A 25,146-nucleotide genomic window follows, 5' to 3' on the forward strand; every position below is an offset into this window, starting at 1 on the left:
ACTTTATGCCATGACTAGGCCTCCGGCCCCTCCAGCTCCCCCACCACCTGTTTGTGGACCAAACGGAATTATTTTCCTGTTAGTCTGGGAAACAGTGACTGTAACTTTTCAGAGAAAGACTAAGCCACATCCTGCCCAGTCCCCTTTCCCTCTCACTGTCCTCTATTTGCAGACCACCAGCCTCCAGTGTACCTTGACGAGCTATTCCCTGCTCAAAGAGTCATCCTTATCACATGGAACTACACAGCTTTTTATACGTTTGGGAGTTTCTCCTGAGCAGAGGGAAAAGAAGAAATGAAATGTATAGAAATGGTGTGGGGAAGGGGTTGAATGCACATCCCCTTTATTTCCAAACCAGAAAGGTTCAAAACACTTGGATAAGTTTTTTTTTTTTTTACTGGGCTCATGTGAAGTGTTCTCAGCACAATACAAAAAGTGCAAAACAGGAATGCATCTCCTCATGTGGTGGCACATGGAGCTACATGGACACCCTCCCTCGTGAAATTATTTTTTAAAAGTATATACAGTATGTGAAAATGTCCTATTGGCATACATCACATGGGAAAGCATCTGCTCCCAAAATCCTACTAAGAGTAAGAACAGCTTGCAATAGTTGAACCAAGGTGAGCTCACACCCTGATCCGTATCAGTTCTGTGAATGTATGTGTGCATATGCGTGATCTAAATGTGATATAATTTGTTACCTGCAGATGGTATTGATGAAGTTACTTTAAAGGCTAGTGTTGTAGTGTTGTAGGTTTTTGGTATGCTGATTAGTTGTAGCTGTTTGGAATGCATGGTCTCATGAACTCCAAGAAAGAGAATGCAAATACAAAGGAAGACGTGGAGTGATAGGATTTATTGAAAAGCAGAGTTACAGCTCTCTTGTAACAGGGGGTACCTAAAAGTGGGATTCCCTCTCACAAAGTACAAAAAAGCTGCTGCTGCTTCTTCTTCTTCCTCTTCTTTCTCTTCCTCTTCATCTTCTTCCTCTTCCTCTTCCTCTTCTTCTTCCTCTTTCTCCTCTTCTTCCTCTCTTCCTGTTCTTCTTCCTCTTCTTCTTCTTCTTCATCTTCATCTTCCTTCTTCTAAAAAAAAATTTTTTTTTGTCAAAATAACAGTCACTTCATTGTTGTCTTCCCCACATCCCCTTCTTTAATTCATCCAGAGTTTCTAAACCAGCCATGATGGACATAATTGTCCATGGCATTTAAAAAAATTCCTTTATTTAAATTAGTTTCAAGTATACAGTGAATTGGTTAGACATCTATATAGTTCACAAAACGATCCCCCAATTGCTCCCTCCCTCCCCTGACCCTCCACCTGGCCATCATATTAATGCTAACTGCATTCCCTCAGCCGTGCTCCCCTACCCCGCGACCAACTATCAACTACTAATTTGTACTTCTTTAACCCTTCACCCCAACTCTCCCCACCCTCTATCCATCACCAAATTGTCCACTATATATGTGAGTCTTTTTGATTAGTTTGTTCTTTTAGTTCCTTAGATTCTGCATATAAGTGAAATCACATGGTATTTATGTTTCTCCGTCTGACATTTTCCTCAGCAAAATAACCTCTTGGTCCATCCATATCATTGCAAGGGATTGAGCAAGGGAAACAAAACAAAAAAATAAACAAATGAGACTACACTTTTTTTAATGGCTGAGTAACATTCCATTGTATAAATGAACCATAATTTCTTTATCCAGTCACCTCTTGATGGGCACTTAGGTTGCTTCCATATCTTGTCTATTGGAAATTGTGCTGCCATGAATATTGGAGGTCTTTACGAATTACTGCTTTGGTTTTCTTTGGATAAATACCCAGAAGTGTGATTGCTGGGTTAAAAAGTATATCCATTTTTAATTTTCTGAGAAACCTCCATACTGTTTTCCTTAGTGGCTGTACCAATTTGCAACCCCACCGACAATGTATGGGGGTTCCCTTTTCTCCGCATCCTTACCAACACTTGTTGTGTTTTGATTTATTGATGATAGCCATTCTGACAGGTGTGAGGTGATATCTCGTTGTGGTTTTAATTTGCATTTCTCTGATGGTTAGTGACCTTGAGCATTTTTTCATATGTCTATTAGCTATCTGTATTTCCTTTTTGGAGAAGTATCTGTTCAGGTGTTCTGCTCATTTTTTAATTGAATTGTTTGTTTTTTGTTGTTGTTGAGTTGTTTAAGTTCTTTATATATTTTGGATATTAACCCCTTATCAGGTGTATCATTAGCAAATATCTTCTCACAATGAGTTGACTGTCTTTTTGTTTTGTCGATGGTTTCCTTTGCTGTACAAACCTTTTTAGTTTGATGTAGTCTCATTTGTTTATTTTTTTGTTTTGTTTCCCTTGCTCAAGGAGATATAACTGAAGAGAAATTTCTGTTAATAATATCAGAGAGTTTACTGCCTATGTTTTCTTTTAGAAGTTTTATTGTTTTGGGTCTTGCATTTAAGTCTTCAATCCATTTAGAGTCTATTCTTGTATATGGTGTAAGGAGATGGTACAACTTCTTCATCTTCTTCTTTTTTTTTTTTTTTTTTTGCATGTATCTGTTCAATTTTTCCAACACCATTTATTGAAGAGATCGTCTTTACCCCATTGTATATTCTTACCTCCTTTGTCATATATTAAGTTAGTGTACAGGCGTGGATTTATTTCTGGGTTCTCTATTCTGTTCCATTGATCAATGTATCTATTTTTATGCCATACCATGCTGTTTTGATTACTGTAGCCTTGTAGTACAGTTTGATATCAGGTAGTGTGATATCTCCAACTTTGTTCTTCTTTCTCAAGATTGCCATGGCTATTTAGGGTTTTTAATGGCTCCATATAAATTTTAGTATTATTTGTTCTAGCTCTCTGAAAAATGCCATTGGTATTTTGATAGAGATTGCATTGAATCTATAGATTACTTGGGTAGTATTGACATTTTAACAATGTTGATTCTTCCTACCCATGAACAGGGTATATGCTTCCATTTATTTGTATCTTCTTCAATTTCTTTTTTCAATGACTTATAATTTTCTGAAAACAGGTATTCTTCCTTCTTGGTTAATTTGATTCCCAGGTATTTTATAGTTTTTGATGCGATTGTAAATGGGATTATTTTCTTAATTTCTCTGGAAGTTCATCATTGGTGTATAAAAATGCCACTGACTTCTGAATATTTATTTTGTAACTTGCTACTTTACTGAATTCATTAATCAGTTTTAACAGTTTTTGGTGGCATATTTAGGGTTCTCTACATACAGTATCATGCCATCAGCAAATAACAAGAGTTTTACTACTTCCTTTCCAATTCGAATGCCTTTAATTTCTCTTCTTTGTCTTATTGCTGTGACTAAGACTTTCAATGCAATGTTGAAGAGGAGTGATGAAACTGGGCATCCTTGTCTTGTTCCTGATATTAAGGAAAATGCTTTTAGGCTTTCCCCATTAAGTATGATGTTAGCTGTAGGTATGTCATATATGGCCTTTATTAGGTTGAGGTATGTTCCCTCTATCCCCATTTTGCTGAGAGTTTTTATCATAAATGGATGCTGGATTTTATCGAATGCTTTTTCTGCATCTGTTGATATGATCATATGGTTTTTATCTTTCAATTTGTTAATGTGGTGTATTACATTAATTGATTTATGGATATCGAACGAACCTTGCATCCCAGAAATAAATCCAACTCGATCATGGTGTATGATATTTTTAATGTATTGCTGAATTCAGTTTGCTAATATTTTGTTGAGGATTTTTGCATCAATGTTCATAAGAGATATTGGTCTATAGTTTTCTTTCTTTGTAATGTCTTTGCCTGGTTTTGGAATCAAGATAAAAGAAGTTAGGGTGCCTTCCCTCTTCTTGAATTTTTTGGAATAGTTTGAGAATAGGTGACAATTCTTTGAATGTTTGGTAAAACTCGCCTATGAAGCCATCTGGTCCAGGACTTTCGTTTTTGGGGAGGTTTTTGATTACTGATTCTATTTCATTGGTGGTAATCCGTAGGTTCAGATTTTGTTTCTTCTCGACTCAGTCTTGGGAGATTGTATGTTTCTAGGAATGTGTCCATTTCTTCCAGATTGTCCCATTTGTTGGCATATAATTGCTCATAGTATTTTCTTATGATCCACTGTATTTCTGTGGAGTCCACAGTTATTTCTCCTCTTTCATTTCTGATTTTATTTATTTGAGTTCTCTTTCATTTTTCCTTGATGAGTCTGGCTAAAGATTTGTCAGTTTGGTTTATCCAGCTCTTGGTTTCATTAATCTTTTGTATTGTTTTTCTAGACTCTATTCCATTTATTTCAGCTCTGATCTTTATTATTTCCTTCCTTCTATTCACTTTGGGTTTTATTTGCTGTTCTTTTTCTAGTTCTTTTAATTGTAAGGTTAGATTGTTTATTTGAGCTTGTCCTTGTTTCTTGAGGTAGGCATGTATTGCTATGAATTTCCCTCTTAGGACTGCTTTAGCTGTTTCCCATAAATTTTGAGTCATTGTGTTTTCATTTTCATTTGTCTCTAGGTATCTTTTGATTTCTTCCTTGATCTCATTAATAACTCATTCATTGTTTAGTAGCATGTTATTTGTGTGTTTTTCAGAGTTTTTTTTGTACTTGATATCTAGTTTCACACCATTGTGATCAGAGAAGATGGTTGATATGATTTCAATCTTCTTAAATGTTTTGAGACTTGATTTGTGTCCTAACATGTTCTGTGTGCACTTGAGAAGAATATACATTTTGCTGCTTTGGGGTAACATGCTCTGAAAATATCTATTAAGTCCATCTGTTCTAGTGCGTCTTTTAGGTCCATCGTTTCCTTTTGATTCCTTGCCTGGAAGATCTGTCCATTGGTGTCAATGGGGTATTAAAGTCTTCTACTATGAGTGTATTACTATTGATCTCTCCTTTTATGTCAGTCAATAATTGCTTTATGTATTTAGGTGCTCCTATGTTGGGTGGGTGTATGTTTACTAAAGTTATGTCCACTTGATTTATCAATCTTTTAATTATTATGCAATGTCCCTTTTTATCTCTTATTATAGCCTTTGTTTTAAAGTCTATTTTATCTGATATAAGTATTACTACCCCGAGTTTTTGTTTTGTTGTGTGTGTGTGTGTGTGTGTTTAATGTTTGCATGAAATATCTTTTTCCATCCCTTTGCTTTCAGTCTGTGAGTGTCGTTTGATCTGAAGTGGGTCTCTTGTAGACAGCATGTGCATGGGTCTTATTTTCTTATTCGTTTGGTTACCCTATGTCTTTTGATTGGAGCGTCTAATCTGTTTACATTTAAAGTGATTACTGATAGGTACATTGTTATTGCCATTTTATTATTCATATCTGTTATTTCTATTTTCTTTTTTACCCCTTCTCTTTTTACAGAAGACCCTTTAACATTTCTCGTTGGTGATGAATTCCTTAAGCTTTTTCCTGTCTGGGAAGCTCTTTATCTCACTTTCCATTTTAATTGAAAGCCTTGCTGGGTAGAGTATCCGTGGTTGTAGATTCTTGTTTTTCATAACCTTGAATATTTCTTGCCATTTCCTTCTGGCCTGCAAAGTTTCCATTGAAAAGTCAGCAGACCTTCTTGTAGGGGTACGCTTTTAAGTCACTAGCTTCCTTTATCTTGCTGCTTTTAAGAGTCTCTCTTTGTCTTTGACCTTTGGCATTTTAATTATGATGTGTCTTGGTGTAGGTCTGTTTGGATTCCTCTTGTTTGAAACTCTCTGTGCTTCCTGAACTTGTATGTCTAATTCCTTTGCCAAGTTAGGGAAGTTTTCTGTCATTATTTCTTCAGATAGAGTCTCAACCCCTTGCACTCTCTTTTCCTCTTCAGGTACTCCTGTGATTCGGATATCTTTATGCTTCATGTTATCTCAGAGGTGTTTTAAACTAGCCTCATTTTTTAAAATTTCTTTTCTTTTCTTTTCTTTTTGTTTTTTGTTTGTTTGTTTTGTTGTTGTTGTTCTAATTGGGTGTATTCAGCTACCTTGTCTTCCAATTCACTGATTCGATCTTCTGCTTTGTCTAATCTGCTATTGACTCCTTCTGGTGTATTCTTCATTTCAGTTATTGTATTCCTCATTTCTGTCTGGTTCTTTCTTATGATTTCTATGTCCTTTTTAATGCTTACTATCTCTCCATTGGAGTTCTCATTGTGCTCATGCATTCTCCCCATAAGTTCGTTGAGCATCCATATAATCATCATTCTGAACTGTGTCTCTGGTAGGTTGCTTGCCTCCCTTTCATTTACTTATTTTCTGGAGTTTTCTTCTGTTGTTTCATTCGTGGCAAGTTTCTTTGTTTGTTTCACTTTATTAGCCTCTCTGTGTTTATTTCTATGTGTTACGAATATATACTTCGTCTCTCAGCCTTGGCCAGATGGCCTTACGTGGAAGGTGTCCTGTGTGGTCCAGTGGCGCACTCTCCCTGATCCCTTATGTCGGGAGCTCTGGACGGGAACTTTGTGTGGGTTGTGTGTGATCTTCTGTTGTCACTGAGTCTTTATTGTTGATAGTAGTTCAGTGGGTGAGATTAACATTCAGGAAAACTAATTGTGGGAATTGGCTGCACCCTCAGAATAAGAGTTGTTGTGTGGGGGCTGACCCAACTGAGTGGGACTTGTTGCAACAACTCTTTGTGTGTATCACTGATGGAATTAGACAGGAGTTGCTCCATTGTGGTCTGGTGCTGACCTACAGATGCGCTGGTTTTGCGGCCCCTTGGGAAGAGCTCCCCCATAGGCCAAGGTCAGCTGCAGATTTTGATTGCTCAGGGCTACCTGGTGAGAACTACAAAGCGATCCGCTGATGGTTGTTGCCTATGCTGGATCACATCTAGATTTTCCTGAGTCCTTCCTATGACTGCCACGACTGCATGACTCGCGGGGTGACAGAGTTGAAAGCAGAAAAATGTGATGCCATCAAAGGCAGGCGACTTGGATCTTAAGATCTGTCAGAGAAAGAAGAAGAGGATTCTTCTTATGTAGGTCCTATGCTAGCTACTCGTTCTGATCTGACAAGATGTGGTCTGACCAGGCATGCCTCTCTGATCGGTTGGTTTAAATGTCCATATGTGTCTTTTTTTTTTTTTTTTTGATTGGTTGACCCGTATCCACGCTGTTCTCCAGCATGGGCTTGACCTCCATAGTTTCGTGGCTCCCAGGCTCCTAGGTTCCCTGGTACCTGTCTGCCCTGTTCTGCCTGACATTTACTAATTTTACTATCTCACTAGCACTTGGAAGAGTTGGGCATTCTGAAATTCTCAGAGATATAGAAACTAACCCAAATTATTTCAAGTTCATGTGCTCTAAGATTAATTCTTAGTAAATAAAAGCTAGCTTAAATTTGTTGCTTTAAGTGAAACAGATGTGTCTTTATTTTACTCGATGTTACAAAAATAAGTCCATGTTAATAACTGGCTTTGACGTCCATGGAATATATTTCTAGAAGTTATAAAATATTTTTCTAAATCTGCCAAGCTAAACAATGATAATTTCTTACTTCTTAGTTTTCATTAGAAATTAGGTTTTGAAGATTGAAATCTCCCTATGCATGGTAAGGCTCCTGGAACACCTCAAGAGGTTTCTTTTTCATGTTAAAGGTTGTTGGGAAGTGTTGTAAACTAAGTGACGAGAAACTTTTAGGGTGCATTGTAGTGGTAAACAAAGGTTAAAAGTAAATCCAATGGTCGGGGTTATGGGAAACCCAAGATGGCCACTTGGTTCTTCCCTGCTCCCTGGCTTCCCATTCATTTAAAAAAAAATTTTTTTTCATGATTCACACACAGTATATTTCAGCTGGACTTAGATGATAGCACTTATAAACTGACTTCACTGAAAGGTCACATCTGACACTATCGCCAAAGTTTGAGAGTCACTTCCAGAAAATGCCAAGTTGGTAGCCACTTCCTTTCACAGGGGATTCCCAGGAAACAAGACTACATTTTGTTGCTGTCGGGGCCGAGTAGTTCATGTCAGCTACGCTGAGTGCCAAGGGTATTGCTGATCGAGAAGGGCAGGTTGGATGGTGAGAGGGCCAGTTGGAAGAATTCCCAAGAGGCAGACATGAGGATGAAATGGCAGGCACCAACATTACTGTGAGGAGCTCACTTCTGTTGGGAAGTGCAGTTCTATTGGGGAGTGCAGTCTATTGCACGGGGCATGCAGCCCTGCATGCACTTCTACTCCCCTTTCTTGTGCTCCCCTTCTGCTCTCCAGGGGACCACATGTCTCCTCACATAGCAGAGTACAAAAGTGGCATTCAGCCACACATGCATGATACAATAAGCTGAATTACATTTACATATTTCCTAAATCTGGGGTCCTATTTCTAGACACATGCCTGGACCACAGCCTGACCTTGGACCATTCACGGCTCATGTAAATGTTATACTAGATGCCAAATATAGAAAGAAAAAAAAAAGATACAGAAGGCAGAACTCAGATTACAAGAGTTTATCGGATAGAAATGATCAGAGTGTATTTTTCTTCCCAGTGAAAGCCATAAGACCTGACTGCCTTTCATTTACCCGCCCTTCCCTTTTTGGGCAGGGGAGAAATTCGGCCTCATCTTAGATCCACGGTTATGGTATTACTCATCTCAAGAGTCAAGGAGACCATACTGATACTGGGACTCTCTAGCAATGAGCCTCCCTAGCTCTGTGAGATCACACTATCCGACCAAAAGGTTGGTCATCAGTGCATCCTTCTGACTTATGTGTGACCAAAAGGAGGGACTGTAGATGTAAAAGAGGTGTTTTGAGGAAAGAAACATCACAAGATAATCTGAATATTAATTCAGATCTATGGTGGGTAGTCAAGAACCAGGCATATAAGTTTTTAGTTTAAAAAATGTTTATCTTTGCCTTAAGCAACCCTGTCCATTGTTTCTGTGCATCTAGCTTTACACACTTTGGAAATAAGCCATAGCCACCCTTAAGAAAGCACATAACCTTGTTAACTACCCTATAATTCAATCCCTGCCTTGCTTCCTCCCACCTCCATGTTCCCTCTTTAATTTCAAATGTATAAAAGAAACTGCAAAGCTGTTATTCTCTGAAGCATTTAAAATCTTGCTCACTGACATGCATCATCAGTTTGACTCGAATAAACTCTTAGGAATGTTATCTACAGGTTTGGATGTTTCTTATATTGACATTTTAATACAAAACAACACACATATATTTTCATGTTTGAGCAGATGGAGAATTCCCCAAACTGCTGTGTCGAGGAGTTTGTAAAAAGCAAAGGGTAGGGGCAGTGATTTATTACTGAAAGCAGGAGGCACGTAGGGTACCATGAGCAGCAATAACAGTCGTGAGTATGATAAACAAAAGGAAAGAGAAGCGAGAATACAGGACAGATGCAATATTTGTGGAGATGATGGCGAGGGGTGTGTGCGTGTTTTCCAAAACCTGAGATTACCACATCATGATTTCAAAGAATTCCGGAAACAGCAGAGACAGGGTGTGGAGTGAAAACTCCCTTACGCACATTAGCAAGCCAAAACCAGCTGATATCTGGCCCAGGCCTGACAGTTTATTTTCCCCTGTAAAGCCTTCAGAGTATAAACTAAAAATAGATTGCAGACTTTTACTAAGTGGTGCCAAGTGTTGAGGAGAGTAGAGCATCTGTGTTGGCTCATCGGGAAAACAGAAACATTTACTCTACAGAAGAACAGAGCAGTACTCACTTCAGTAGAGTTCAGCAGAATTTATGTAGATGTTTTTTGCTTCTCCCTTGTTATTTTTATTATGTAAACCTCAGTTACAAACAGAGAGAGTACAGATGAAACTCAATTACGACTAAGGAATTTTCAATGAAGATGTCCACAAGGACTTGGAGTAATCCAGTTTAGGTAGGGAAATTTTGTTTTTGAAACCCATGATGGAAATCTCTAAAATATGGAATACCAGTAGAACAGAAACTAGGGTGTTGGGAGGGCCAACACCCTAGGGCCAAAAAGGGTAAAGGGGTCAAATACATGGTAATGGTAGGAAATTAGACTTTTGGTGAAAGATGCAGAATAGATTGTACAGATATCAAATTATAAGGCTCCAAGGCTAAAATTTATGTAGTGTTATTAACCGGCGTTAGCTCAAAAATAAATTAAAAAGTAGAAATCAATAGTGATAGTAAGAGCATCATTTTCTCTTGGCCATTGATAGGAGCCAGTGGACCAAGTTTTATATAAAAATGATCAGTCTCATCATGAGGCCACATTTTTCCCACCAGGATCTGTGTCTGTGGATGTGTAACAGATTTTTAGCCAAGGAGGCGGGAGAGAGGGCCTGACGGGGCTTTTCTGGCTCTGCAGAAGTTAATTCCAGAAGAACCACCTCCCTTCACCAAGTCCTTTCATGTCCGCATGTGGCCTTTGGGGATGCTGTCACCATGTCTGTACATGACAGGAGTCAATCCTAACATGAACCTGACATAATCACTGATTTTAGGTAAAGGCGAATGAAAAGGTTCTGGTTTTCACCTTCACTCAGATACTTTGCAATCTCACTGTTGCCTGGTGGCAACAGATGATTTCAAGTGAATCTTAGTTAAATTTCTCTATTAAACTCAGTCACGGTATAGCCAAATTGCTTATTACGTTGAACCAGTTCTTGTGAGGAATATTCACTAGGACAGCTGAGGTTATTTCCTGCTCATGTGTAACCAGCAACACCAAGCTCGGGAAAGGTGGCACATGACCAAGGACCAGTCCTCAAGGGCCCTTCGAACACATTTACATGGATTTTATCCAGCTCCATGGTACATGAGCATGTTTTACTTAATAAGTGTGCATTTCTGCGGTGTCTTCAAGTAATTCTTTGACAAAAGCCTACGGCCCTTTTAGTTGATAAAAAGCTGCTTGAATTTGTGTTTTCAACCTGGCATACCCTCTTTTAAGTCAAGTGACTGAGGTGAACACCTTATAGCAATCACTACCACCCAAGCCTATACGGCATTACTACGACTCAAATACAGCACTGTCTTCACCATTTACGATCTTCTGCAAAGGTTGACAAATAGCATGCTTAAGTAAAAATTATCCAACCCTTCAGAAAACCCTGAACTCCCTTGTCCAAAGGCCCTCCCACTAGCACTTATAAGCTCATTGTCTTCTCCCTCAAGAACACATCACTCATCTCCCTGGGATGCGGTAACTGGAAGGACCATGCATTTAGGGATATTTGCTCCAGAACTGGCCCCTGGCCCATTGCATTCAGACATGGCAACAATAGTGAAAAAGCTTCATGTATTATATTTGCTGCTATCACATACAGATGAAAGGTGCCTTTCTAGTCCACCTTTTAACAGGCTCCTACGATCTTCGACCAGTGTATTCTAGCTACTGGAAGTGACATCAGAGAAAACTGCCCTCGAACATCACTTAACAGGTATTTTAACAACAAATGCAGCAGTGATACTCCAGGGAGTCAATCCTTCCATTCGTGTTAATGGAAGGATTGAACAATGGCCTTGAACTGTTCCAGGTGCTAAAACAAAGTACCGGAGATTGGGTGTTTTATGAACAACAGAAATTTGTTTCTCAGAGTCCCAGAGTCTGACAATTCCAAGGTCAAGTTGCTGGGGGATTCGATGTCTGGTGAGAGCCTACGTCCTAGACAGCTGTCTTTTTGATAAAATCTCAGACAGTGGAAGGGGGCAAAGGAGCTTCCTCAGTCCTCTTTTGTGAGGGCCCTAAGCCCATTGACGAGGGCTCTATCCTCATGACCTAAGCACTCTGAAGGCCCACCACCTCCATTGAACTGGGCTTTATGGTTCAATACGTGAATTTTAGAGGAATCAAACATTAAACTGATGTCAGTAACTAAAGAATCACTTATATTTTCCACCCGGCTGGAAGGCTACTCCAACAGAGCTCCTCCAGCTGAAGATCATCATGTAGCCTGTGGAAACTTCTTACATTAAGAAGCAGAAAGCTGACCCAAGGACACCAGAACAAGCTTACGAGGACCTTGGATAGCGTCTTCAGTTTCCACCGAAGACATTGGACTAAGCTTCTGATGAACTGTATAATTATTTCATCATCGTTATTATTGCTTACATTTAATCATCCCTCTCATTTTCTAAAGGCTGTAATTGCTTTCTACACATAATGTCCCTTTCTCTTTTTTTCTCACTAACTTCTTTTAATAGTTGATAAGCCAAACAAGTAGCCAGACTCTAGTTTTTGATGCTGATACTTTAAGGTTCATCCTCCCTCTTCTCCTGCCCACAGGAGAAATCTGAGTTGAAAGTGTGGGTTTTCCCTCTTTTGAGGCAGGTGGGAGATTGAAACCACACAAACCCCCTCCTGTGAGCAGGACCCTCCCCAACCCACACCACTGAACTGCTCTAAAAACCCTGACACACTCTCTTTTCCTGGCTGGATCAAACCGTTTCTGACTTGTTGAAAGGCCCGCCCTGCTCTCAATGGACAGCTCAGTATCGAAGGTGACAAACCTTTTGATAGTCTCTCTTTGTGTGCGACTTCATCAGACTGGACAGCCAGCCGTAACAAGCTGTGGTGGGATCCCTCTGCCTCTGCACGGTGTCAACTACTATTGGTGCCAGTGACAATGGTGCCAGTCAGTGACTACCACCACTGAGGGTCTTTCTTCTCTTACTTTGGGTTTACAAGCTTCTGTTGCCCGATGTCCAGCATGCACTTTGTCCTGCTGCTGATAGGCTTGGACCCTGGTGGTCCAGGGCAGCCCAGGAGGTCATTAGGGGCCCCTGTTGGCCCTGAGCAGCCCCTAGTGTCCTGAGCACCTGCAGGTGTCCTGAGTGCCCCTGGGCTGTTGTCTCGAGGGCTCCTGTTGTCCTAAAAACCTCCTGGTGTCCCAAGCAATCCCTGGTGAAGCCACTTAAGACAAGAACAGGAGTTTTCATCCCTGAGGGCATCCCTGACTGGAGCAGTCAGAGGAAGAGATGGTCAGCAGCAAGACAATGGAACACAGTTTGTCCATGGTGAGGCACAGGAGTCACTGTGCCAGCCCTGGGCCTTTCAACCCATGGAGTGGGGCTGGAGGTATCTTCATCCCCTCACATGCTCATGACCTCTATGGGGGACTCAGGTCTCTGCGGTAGAGGAGACCATCTGTGCTGCAGGGGCAGCGAGCCCGGAGCTGTGGCCTCCACGGCTGCTCCCCAGGGGAACACCGCAACTCAGGACCAGGCCCTCGGAGCACCAAGTCATCAGAAGTCCTTGGAGATCCTGCATGCTATGTGATGGTCCTGGGCGCGCACTGGGGGCTCTGAGCACCACCTGGGGGTCCCAAATGTCCCTTGCAGCCCATCCTTCCTGACCCCTTTAGGGAAGTCTGTGTTAGTGCTCACATACACTGTTGAGCACTAATTCATGTGTTGGATCAGGTCTCAGAACATATATTTCCAGATGCTGACTGTTCACGTGAATTAGTGTTTCCCAGATTCTGCTTAGTGTACCTTGCTTCTATCGTCAAATTAAAGCACTCTACTCCCTTCCCTGAAGCCTGGTGGACTGAAGGTGCTGTTTTAGGGTAGGTGCTGGATGTGAGTCAAAGGCCTCTACGTAAGGTGTCAAAGACTCCATATCTAATGTCTGTCTGAGACGCCACCTGCTGCATTTCTCACCAGATGCCTAAAAACACAGGCAAAATAACGGGTTCAGGAAACAAGGCACACAAACAAATGCATGCGTGTACACATACACAATCTATCAAAATTCTTAAATATACAAAAATAACTTTATAAAATGTGAACGTTTCACTGAGGACATTTGTGCCTGTCTTTGGGCTAAGAGCACACAGAATGCATTGACTGACAGGCAGCAGTTTGGAGAAAATTTTCCCAATCTTTCCCAAGAGATGATGAGAAACAGCAATGTCATCTCTTTGTCTGGCACGTTGAAAATGAGTCTTATTGGCACCAGTCACTTAGTGACTGGTAAAAACCCACATACGAACATAAAATGTAGCTTCCGCTTTCCTCTCCCAGAGTCAGAATGAGAAAAATTAGAGACATCAAAAACAAAGAGAAAAAGTATGTATCATAGGAGTTGGGGGAGAAGAGGAATCCTTGACCCCAACAGAAAGTCCTTCCCATCACATCTTTGCACTTGCTCAGTAGGCCCTTAGAACCCCTTCCTTGGAGGTCCTAAGTGCCCCCTTGGTGTCCTGAGTGGCCCCTGCAGCCCAGCCCTCCTTGTCCCCCTGTAAGGAGGTTTGTGTCTGGGCTCACACTGACTTCCCCTCACTGTGTGTCTGGCACACTAATACATGGGCGTGTTCTCCATGGTCACAGAGAGCAGCTGCAGGAAGAACTGTTTCTTGGATGTATCTCCATCTCAGGGAGATGACGATGTGGCTCTTGAGAGATGGCTCATGTGAGAGAGACAATGGCCCTTGCAAGTATGAAGAGCTGGAGGGTACTGAACTCGGTTTGTCTAGCAGGAGAAATAGATCATCACACCTGGACAGGTGGTGGGGTTTTAAAGACGGTTCTCCAGGGCAGTTGCTCATATAACCACTGAGGGGATGCCCCGGTACAGGACTGCACAGGTGATTGTATCCCCTAGTGGTCACTCTGAGCCATGCAGGCTGCAGAAACCTGGTGACTTAACCAGCTACCACTCCATCCACCAAAGACTTGGAGCTGAAAGAGATCACCCTTAAGGTCAGGCTTTTACTCTGAGAAGAGGAGAGGAACACGAGGACATGGTAATGAGGCTATTTTGCATCATTCATTAGTGTCAAAAGTGGCAGTATCTCTGGTTGATTTAGTACTTTTAACTTTAGTGGTTAGCCCTTTCAGTGGAGAAACGAGTCAAATGACAGTCTTAGAGAATGTGACTGCGCATAAGAAAATGACAGAAAATTGTTATTTTTAAGTGTCAGTGCTAAGAGTAACATTTATCTTAATGACACATACTCTGTACCCAAATTCGTCATTAGATTATTTAGCTCTTTTCTGATTGCTTCTTATTAATTTTCCCATAATGCTATTTTCAGCAGTGATTCCTCTCTCTGTCCTGACATAGGTATTTCTCATAGGTAATTTGGCTGTTGAAGATTTTACTTGTGTATCTGCATTCTGTTTAATGAGGACATTGGGATGACCAGCGGACCCAGCCACTTCCTTCACTATTATTGACTGCAGCCCTGCCTAGGCTTGTCCACTGGATGCTCTGCACAGTGGAACCAAGTGGAAAACTCTGACGTGAAGCATGCAAGTTGTTAGGGGTGCTTTGCTGTCAGCACCCTGCTGTGCAACCACCTGACACAGGCCTGTACTATGCCAGAGCCTGTGTGACCGGAAATCATAGCTGTCAATATCTTATGTGCTCAGCTTCAGATCTTCTGCCTGTGATCTGTCCTGTGGTGTCCACATGGATGGAAATGTGAGATGGACATTAGGAAATGAGGTGGGGCTGGTGCATTGTTCCAAGCTCCACTCTGCTGTCGACACTGTGGGAGAATCTGGGATCAGTGGGCAGGGCTGTGACCCCATGTACCTCTGAAGTAAGACAGATTTAGTGAGAGTGTAGACAGTAGAAGACGGAAGGTGATGCTGAGGTGGATTTCTATGGGATACTCGAGGGACAGCAGAGAGTGGGCAGGAATCAAGACTGTTCAGCTCACCTTCATTTTCCACATGGATTGTCCACATGGAAGCTGAGACATGTGTTAGAACTCAGCCCCCGGCCTGTTTCCATGGTCCCCACTGACAATGCTGCTGAGCAGCGCTGAGGTGGGTTCTCATGTCTGGGCTCGTCTTGCTGTCTGCTGCATGTGAACTCTGAGAGACAATTCTGCTCATAGGTGGGCTGCTTCTCTCTCGAGGGGCTGAGGGTGGAGAGCGTGGGGCAAACCCTGTACATCAGCACCCTCCAGAGTGGGTGGGGGCCGAGAGGTGAGGCTGTCCCTCTGTCCTTGTGGATGCCTCTGAGAACAGACGTGTGCCCATCTGAGGAATGGGCTCCTGTCGGAGCAGACGTGTGTGTGTTCGAGAGCAGGAAGACTGAGCTCAGTCATGGGGTATACAGATTTCGTCGCTGTTTCTTAGAATGCCCTTTTTTGAAAGGAAAAACAAAAGTCTCACAGGAATCTAGTAAAGTCACAATCTGCATGGACTGGGCATATGTCACCTGCAAACGGAATGTTACTTACTCTTTACTTGTCTGCAGCGAATCAGTGTGAACATAGAGCACTGAGAACAAGGCAAACATGTCCCCGGGGACAATGAACAGCTGGAAGAGGAGAGGAAGTCTATGATCACTTCAGGAAGCAGGTTCTCAGCCCCTCACTGCACTTGCTCCTAGGCTACATTCCCATACACAGTGTACGCTGACCACCCCCTGAAAGTCTGGAGCACTGCCAGGTGTCCAGGACATCCCTGATTGTCCTGATCACCCCTCATGATTAGGGGAGGGCCTTCTGGCATCCCAAGTGTCCCATGGTGGTCTCCAGTGCCCTCTGTGCCCTAAATTCCCTCTGTGTCCAAAAGGTTCACCCCCTGATGTCCTTACTGCTTCCCGCTGTCCAGGAGGACCCTTGCTGTCCTGCACACCTCTTGCTGCCTGGGCTCACACTGACTTCCCCTCACTGTGTGTCTCCTGCACAGTACTGTATGGCAGTGGTTGGCAGCTCTCAAGCTGGTCATTTGTATATTTGGCGTGTTGTTGGTGTGTCTGGAGACGGTGAATCAGCCCTCCATAGAGTCTGTTTAGTAGGTGCTTGCACAACCACCACTGATGGTTGACACTCACTCAAGCCCATTCTCTGGAGCCAGGTGGGCCCAGCTCATGCAGCAGGTATGCAAGGTGAATCCAGAGGCTGCACAGGAGAGTCTCACAGACAGCCGCCCACCAAGTCAGGCCACATCAAGTGTCCCCCAGACTGCACCAGGTACAGCTCATACCGGACACCGGAACACCTGCAAACACAGAGACATCCTGCTCAGGAAACTGTCAAACATCCCATTTCCATCACTCATATCTGCACCCATGCTCAGTATCTTTTGTTCTCCACAAAATACCTTGTAAAATAGCAGCAAGGAAAACCCAGCTGAGCACAACTGCTGCCCGAGAGCTCCAAAGGGCAGGAGTCCACGGGGGACCCAACCTTGAGCTCCAGGGTCAGGGTTCTCATCTTATGTTGCAAAGGAGAATTAAAAGGCCAGGTGGACAGCAAGCAGGGAAGCGCAAGTTTTATTAAAGTGAAAGTAATGCAGGTAAGAGAAGGGTGCAGGCAGCTCAGACAGAGTGTCTCCCCGAGCTGTGTGGATTAGGGGCTTTTTGTTTTACTGGGGGATGAAGAAGCCTGGAAATGTGGTACTTGGAATGCAGCTGATATTATAACGATTTTACAGTTGGCCAAAGCTGAGCAAAGGACAAGGGGAAGACTCCGGAGCCATCTACCTTGTCCCCTGGACTTCGCTTGTTTCTCATGTCAGTCCCACAGCTGGAGTCCAAATGGGAAGAGAGCAAAAAATAAGGGGAAAGGGAGAAATTTCAGAGGCGCAGGAAGAGTGTCCCAAGTCCATCTATCCTTCTCTCCAGCCTTGTCTTGTCTCTCATGCCACCTGGCAGGGGTAGCAGCCCAAGTCTGTCCATCTTGTCTCCTGGCCTTGGCCTGTCTTATGCCACTTGGGGAGGGTGGTGCCGCCACCCAAGACCCCCTATCTTATCCCCGACCTCAGCTTGTCTCTCATGCCACCTGCGGGACAAGCAGCCCAGGGCCATCTGCCTTATCTCCAGGCCTTGGCTTGTCTCCCATGCCACCTGGGGGTGGAGAAGCAGCCCAAGGCCATCTACCTTGTCCCCTGGACTTGGCTTGTTTCTCATGTCAGTCCCACAGCTGGACTCAAGATAGGAAGAAGGCAAAAAATAAGGAGAAAGGGAGAAATTTCAGAGGCACAGGAAGAGGGCTGAGTAAGGAAAAAATTCCAGAGCCACATCCTGCAGGGGAGGGAGATTGACCCTAGGCTAAATATATTGCCTCATAAATCCCCCTGAGAGGTTTTCAGACCCATAATCATGTGAGGGTGTTGAGGGACTGGAAGTCAGGCTTTTGCAGCTATTTCAACTTAAACAGGGCATTGTCTTTATGTACCCAGGGACCAAAAATCTCTCCCTGCCTGATCTAGGGGTTCCAGCTTTCCTTCCAAAATGGTGTTTGTTAGAGGAATCAGCTTAAATCCCTGCAACATCATCATCTTTATGTGCAACTGTTGTAATCTGGAGAAGACAAAGTTAACGATAAAATTAGAAGTAGGCTAAGACATAGGCCAGCAAAGCACACTTGGGATGTGGGTGCTAGATCCAACAATTAGACAGACCGTTTTCCTTAGCTATGATGTTAGGAAAGTTTACGAAAACATTGCATTCCCGTGCTCCTCAGAGGGGCTGAGTATAGTTTAGAATTAAGAGGAGTAGGGTCATATTGATAGAGTTACTAGGTTATGCGCATAGTCTAGAAAGGAGGGTAAGCCTGATCAGGAGGAAGAAGCCGAGTGTGATATTACGGAGCAGATAGTCTCAAGGTCAGAGTCTGACTGAGATCTAGGCAGTGACTGAGATGAGCGCCTTGGGAGGGAGTGGGGAGGACAGGTTCCAAGAAGAATAAGGGCCAAAAGAAATTCAAGCAAGGACCTCGGCAGCCTTCTGGCTAGTCACCTTCTTATCCTGTAGAGGGATCCCTGCTTCTGCTTTTTGAAGAGTAGAGCCTCCTCTTGGAGGCTCCCACATAAGCTGTCAACCTGGTGTTCCTGTAAGAGCCTGGGGAGAGAGTTTTTATTCCTGGTAAATGAACCCAGGACTGTACACCCTGTAATTTTATTGTGGTGCATGTGGCGAGGAGAACCTGATGTGGCCCTATCTATAACCGAGAGCCTTTTTTTCCAGATTTTAAGGGGAACCCAATCTCCAGGAGATATGGTTCAGAGATGCTCAGAGGTATCTGTGGAGGACCTGTTGGACTTGTCCCAGACTGATAATGTATTTTAGTTGATCCTGCACCTCTGAGTCAAAATATATGCTGGAGGATGGGAAGGGCTTCCCATACACATCTCAAAAGGACTTAACTTTAAGTGAGACTTAGGAGACACTCTGTTCCTTAGGACAGGGAGAAGCCGGAGCCAGGTCTCAGAAGTTTCCTGGCATAAATTGCCCAGGATCTTCTTTAGAGGTAGTTGGCCCTTTCACTGGAAGATTGTGGTCTCTGGGAAGCATGCAGGTGACAGTTGATGCCTAAGGCCTGAGATAGCTAGCTGTTCAGTGACTGACCAGGGAGTAAGGACTGCTGTCACCCTGGAGGCTCTGAGGCTGTCCAGATCTTGGGATAATTTCATTAAAAGAACCTTAGCCACTTCACTTGCTGGGTAGGGAAGGGTTCTATCCAGCCAGTGAAGCTAATAAATACTAGCAGGTAGCAGTAACCCAGAGAAGGAGGCATTCGAGTGAAATCTGCCAGTTGTCCGAGAAGGTGCCTCCCCTCTGTACTGGATGTAAGAGCAGAGGGGGCTTTGCCTTCTCACCAGGTTCATTGACAGAGCAAAGGATACAAGCTTACATGACCTCTTTAATGGTCTTAGGAATAGTTAAAGGGATCGAGTTAACTATTAACTAAACAGTTTAGTTAAAGGGATGGAATAGCATTATGTCCCAGGTGGAGGGAATCTTGGAGGGCTTTTAACATTTTCCATTGATCCTTAGTGGGAAGCAAGCAGAGGGCCTGTGGCATTAAAGCCATCGTGGGGACATGAGCTAGCAACCCTCTTTGCTGCTGTATTGGCAAGAGAATTTCTGCTGGAGAGCTCAGTGGGATCCTTTTGGTGTCCTTTGCTTTGGAGGACTGCTGCCTTTTGAGGGAGTTTTACAGCTTCTAGCAGCGTGGGATTTCAGGACCCATAATAGGGGAATGTCATGCATTTAAAAGTCACCATCCTTTCCATATGGCTGCATGGGTGTGTAGGGCAAGGAAAGCATAGAGTATATGCTTATGCTTAGAGTATATGCTAACTCTCAGGTCCTTGCCTAACTCCAGTGCACAAACAACAGAGATCATTTCAGCCTTTTGAGTGGCGGTGCCAGGTGGGAGAATTGGCTTCTACAGTCTGCTGAAGGCTGATGATAACACATGCAGCCCGTTTGATTTCCTGTCCAACATAACTGCTTCCATCAATAGCACTCCTTATCTAGATTCTCCAGGGCCTGGTCTTCTCGGTCAGGCCAATTAGGGAAAAAAAATCGGTTCAATTGTCTCAGGGCAGGACCGAGTGTCCTCCTGGTCTTCATGAGTTCCCTTGGGCATCAGAGTGGCAAGATTTAGGGCTTGGCATACTTTTAGAGAAAGGTCAGAAGGAATGAGGCCAGTGGTGTCCTTTGGCCTCAAGGACAGTTTGGAACTGATGTGGGGTGTAGACCTCAAGGGATTACCCCAGGGTGAGCTCAGAAGCTTCCATTAGCATGGCTGTGGCTCACACTGGTAACAGAGTCCGACTGTTCAGAATATTTCCCAGCCTGGGGATATTTCTGAGCTTTGGGGTGATAACCCCTAAGGCGATTCTCTGTCTCTCTGCCATGAACAAAGTAAAAGGTTTTTCTAGATTAGGGAGTCCAAGGGCCAGTCCTTCTGTCAAGTCCTGTTTAAGGCCCAGAAGGCTCTCTGTAGTCCCAGGTTCCAATCTAACAGCTCTGAAACATGTCCGTTGGTTGCCTCGAAGACAGGGCTTTGCCGTTACCCAAACCTGGGGATCAAAATTCTGCAAAAACCTGCCATTCCCAAGAAAGTTCTTAGCTGTCTCTTACTTTGGGGAATGACCACATTTAGGATGGCTTTTTCCCAGTCTATGGAGAGGGACCCACGAGTGAGATGACAGACTAGACACTTAATAGTTGGAGAGAAGATTTGGGCCTTAGATGGGGAAACCTGGCAGCTCTTTTCTCCTGGGAAGTTGAGGACCAAGATGGCATTAGCATCAGAATCTTGTTTAGTGGGGCTACAAATTAAAATGTCACCAACATATTGGAGTTCTGTTTCCAGCATAGTTTGGAGTTCCCAAAGGTCTCATCCTAGAGCTTTCCCAAAGAGGTGTGGGCTATCCTGGAACCTTTGTGGAAGGATAGTCCAGGTGTAGTGGGCAGCTTCATGAGTGTTAGGATCAGTTCATTGAAAGGCAAACAATGGCTGGTTTTCAGCGTGAAGGGATACAAAAAAAAAAAAAGCATCCTCAAAGACTAACACTGTAATCCGTTTTGCACCTGAAGGAACTTGAGTTAAGACAGATTTAGAACTATAGGTTGAAGAAAAATTAGAGCCTCATTAATAGCCCTTAGATCCTAGACTGTACAATATTTTCCAGATAGTTTTTACTGGTAGACTAAGAGTATTATAGGAGGACTGGCAGAGGACTATTAGTCCGTATGGATAAGTTTGTCAATTAGGGTTTTCAACCTCCTATGAGCTTCTGACATTAATGAAAACTGGCATTTTCATGGATATCCTGCCATCTCTTTCAGCCCAATTTCCATGAGTGAAAACTAAGTAGATTTTCCAGGCATTTTCTGATCCCGCACTGTAGGGTTAACAGCTGATTGAGATGAGAGCTGCAGGAACTTCATTTGAGCCAAGATTTGAGATTAATAGGGACATTAAAAGGCTAGGCTCTCAGGAGGTGTTTTAGGAGCTGTAGGTTTCTCCTGAGAGCGATTACTAAGTTTCTCCCCATTAAGAGAGTAAGGCTTTCTGTAATAGCTAAAAATCCTTGAGAAATTAGGCAGTCTTGGAGGCCACTGTGGATGGTGCTACTCTTGTGCTGGTATAAATCCTGGAAGTTAAGGGACCAGCGTGGTCTGTCAAGACCAAGTAGGAAGCTCCCATGTCAATCAAAAAATTGATCTGCTTACCTGCTATGTCTAGAATCCCCTGGAATTCTTCCATAGTCAAGAGATGTCTTACGCAAGGAGCCACCAAGAACTCCAGGCCCCTTTAATCCTCCTAGGACAGGACCATCATGGGTCTGGGAGCTCCCCGTTCCCTTTGAAGCTGGAAACATTCCCTCTACCAGTGTTTCTGACTTCTTGCATTGAGGACAGGACTCAGAGGGCTCTTTCTTTGAGTGGGGACACTGGTTGTGACCCAGCGCTCCACAGTTAAAACAATCCCCTTTCAGGGCTGTAGGGGCCACCTCATCTGAGCATCCTTTGTTTCCCACAGCAGGGTCCTGACATTGAAAGGCATTACTGGTGGCAACTGCCATGGTCTGAGACTGCCACTTGGCCTTCCTTGACTTGTGCTGGGTCCTTCATGTCCTCATTCTAATTTCTAAATTAGAAATTCCAAAAGCCGCGTCAAATAATTGAGCCATCAGGGTCTGCGGGCCATAGTAAAGCTAATGGTGATCATGATTATTGAGCTGGTTAGAATATGCTATACTATTAAGTATGAGATGCATTTTGAATGAAGACAACTTCTGCCAACTAAAATCCAAGAACTTAAACCTTAATATCACAGGAAAAATGAAATGTAATTGAAAAAATGCTTAAGTAAATCCTGCATGTGTGCCTTTTTCAGATTTGATATATATCTATCCCTCTCCTATCATTTAAGTTAGGCCTTCATTTGCTTTATCCTGGATGTATCAGATACCAGTTAATTCATTTCTTCATTTGCCTTTACTTCCTTGATCTCTACGCTTTAAATAGTAAATTAGATATAATTTAGTTAGAAGGAGGTCTGTTAACTGTTCCTAATGACCAAAATGTTCAAATATTAAACAACAGTATACAGTCTACCATGAAAGAAATGTTGTTTTACTCTTAACTATTTCAAAAATAAGGAAAATTAACTCATAAAGCGAACATATAAGTTTATTGTTCAAAGGAGATGGTTGAATTAGTTTTGCTGATATTTGCCAATATTATTTTTAATCTTTGTTATTTTGCATAGTCTGGTAGTCCATGGGTACATCACTTGTAATTAGGGGCATATTTGCCTAACAAAAGTGGTTGAAAAGTTGACCGTGAAAAAGGGGTAGCCGATATATCAGCTATCTTTTTCAAGGAGAACCATGGGTTGCCTGCTGGTTGCAAGTTGGAAAAAGGACCATCAGTGACTGGTAAATCAGGATATCTAGTTGGAAAAGTAGAAGGCTCCATTCTTCCAAAATAACTTCTCTGTAAAAAAGATATGATATACAGAGAAGTAGAAGTTGTGCTTATAATAAAATTCACGAAGTGGCCATTTGCTTGAGTGTAGCTGGCATGTGAGTGCATATGTAAAGTGGTCAACTGATTCAAAACAGTGTGCTGGTCCATTACAGTTTGTCCTGATGGTCTATCTAAAGTTGATAATGAAGAAGAAAATTCACTTCTGATTGGAGCTGTTGTATTAGCAATTGTCTGGCTGGTAGCAGGCTTGCTAATTGGTGACGTATTTAAATTTGTGGAAGTTGAAAACATGCTTTCTCCACATGTCAGCAACAAAACCAGAATTATGATTACCTACACTATTCTCTGTTCCAGAGTGCTTCTTGTTGAAATTGTGAGCTATTGAAGCAGCTGGAGAAGCATTTTTGATCCCAACTCTTCTTTTCAATCTGAGTGAAAGTTGAGGACGGCCTCGTTTAAAATTTGGATTTTGATAGAAGTGTAACTACAAACAGAGGAGAAAGTTACTTGCTGACACAAGGCTATAAGAAACCTAACCTCTAAATCTTATATATCAACGTTATTATGCCAATGTCATCATCACATAGACATTGTTAACTATTGTCAAAAATCACTTATTGGGAATAGAAACTTAAATATCATGGCCCTCAAGTAAAAATGGTTTCTGCATTTAAAGTAACATTGCATGCACTCTTTAAAGTGGTTTCAATATCTTTCCTTATAAGAGTTCACTGATGAGATTTAAAGTTGCTAGTAACATTTTTTATAATCCAGAATGCCCAAACAGTTCTCATTTTTGTGAAAAAAAATTATAAACTTACTGGTTTTACATATTTTTATAGAATATCTGAAATATATATATATTAACCTATTATAAGTGGTAACTAAATTTTGTATTACCTTGCTTAAAACAGAGACTTCTTTCTCTTCTGCCAGAATATCAGCTAGACAAGCAAATCTTTGAAAAGACTGCTGCACTTTACTAAATCCATAAAGGTTAAGCTATCGAACTAAACTTTTCATATTTGCAGTTTCAAATACTCTGAAAGGGGCCTTTCTTTCCAGAACTTCTTTCTTAAAGAGTTCTTCATTAATCATTATACAAGTTCCATTCCCATCCCAGCAAATAGACTGAAATCGATCACTTTCAACTATTTTCCAGAGTTTTATGGGAAAGGTCATAGATCGAAAATCATTATCTTCATCAGGTCCAGAGATACAAAATGTGTGACAAGGTTTTCATATGAAAGACCATGCAGAAAAAGTCTGAAAAGCATTTCTTGTGGATACAGACCTCAAATGTGAGGCCCCAGTCAATGTGTGATCACACAACGGAGATCTAATGGAGGTTGCTGAACCAGTTGCTTCATCTTTAGAAGAATCACCTTGTATTTCTGAAGAAACATGTGCCATGTCATTAAACCTTTCTTCATCTACTTTTCTCACTGACCTAGTTTTGAACACTGCAGCCCCAAATGCTGCCTTGGCAGACCTACACTGATAAACTACCCAGGTCACCACAATGGTGCTCCATCTGAGTATCTGTGACATCACAAAATGACTGGTCTTCTAGCAGTTTTTTAAGTAAATAAATTTTGGAGATCCATAGAATAAAAGACATTTCATGCTTTTACACACACACTTGGTGACTGTTAGTGTAAGGCCTGATAAATGGACAATGCACAAATAAACTGAGCAAAACAAATAAATTTTTAAGTTTTGGAATTTGAAACTGAAATCTGTGTAAAAACTTTGTATACAAAAATGGACTTGTCATTATAATTTGTGATGAAAAAACAACATAATTTGATCTTGGAATAAATTCAACAATATCAAATATTTATGCACCAGAAAGTACAAACATTGATGCAAGAAATTTAAAAAGACAAAAATAAATGAAAATACGTCAGTGTTTGCAAATTGCAAATTCTAATGTTATTCAAATGTTTATATTTTAAGGTTATTAAAATATTATTAAAATGTTTATATCTATAGATT

General features: G+C 42.2%; 1 pseudogene; it reads right to left on the minus strand.

Annotated features, from left to right (window-relative positions):
* Positions 1 to 22,947: 22,947 nt before the first annotated feature.
* Positions 22,948 to 24,561, minus strand: LOC120615907 (heat shock transcription factor, Y-linked-like; annotated as a pseudogene).
* Between the last annotated feature and the right edge of the window lie 585 nt (positions 24,562 to 25,146).

Source organism: Pteropus medius, unplaced genomic scaffold (genome assembly GCF_902729225.1).
Source record: "Pteropus medius unplaced genomic scaffold, Ma_sr-lr_union100, whole genome shotgun sequence".
Classification (NCBI taxonomy): Eukaryota; Metazoa; Chordata; class Mammalia; order Chiroptera; family Pteropodidae; genus Pteropus; species Pteropus medius.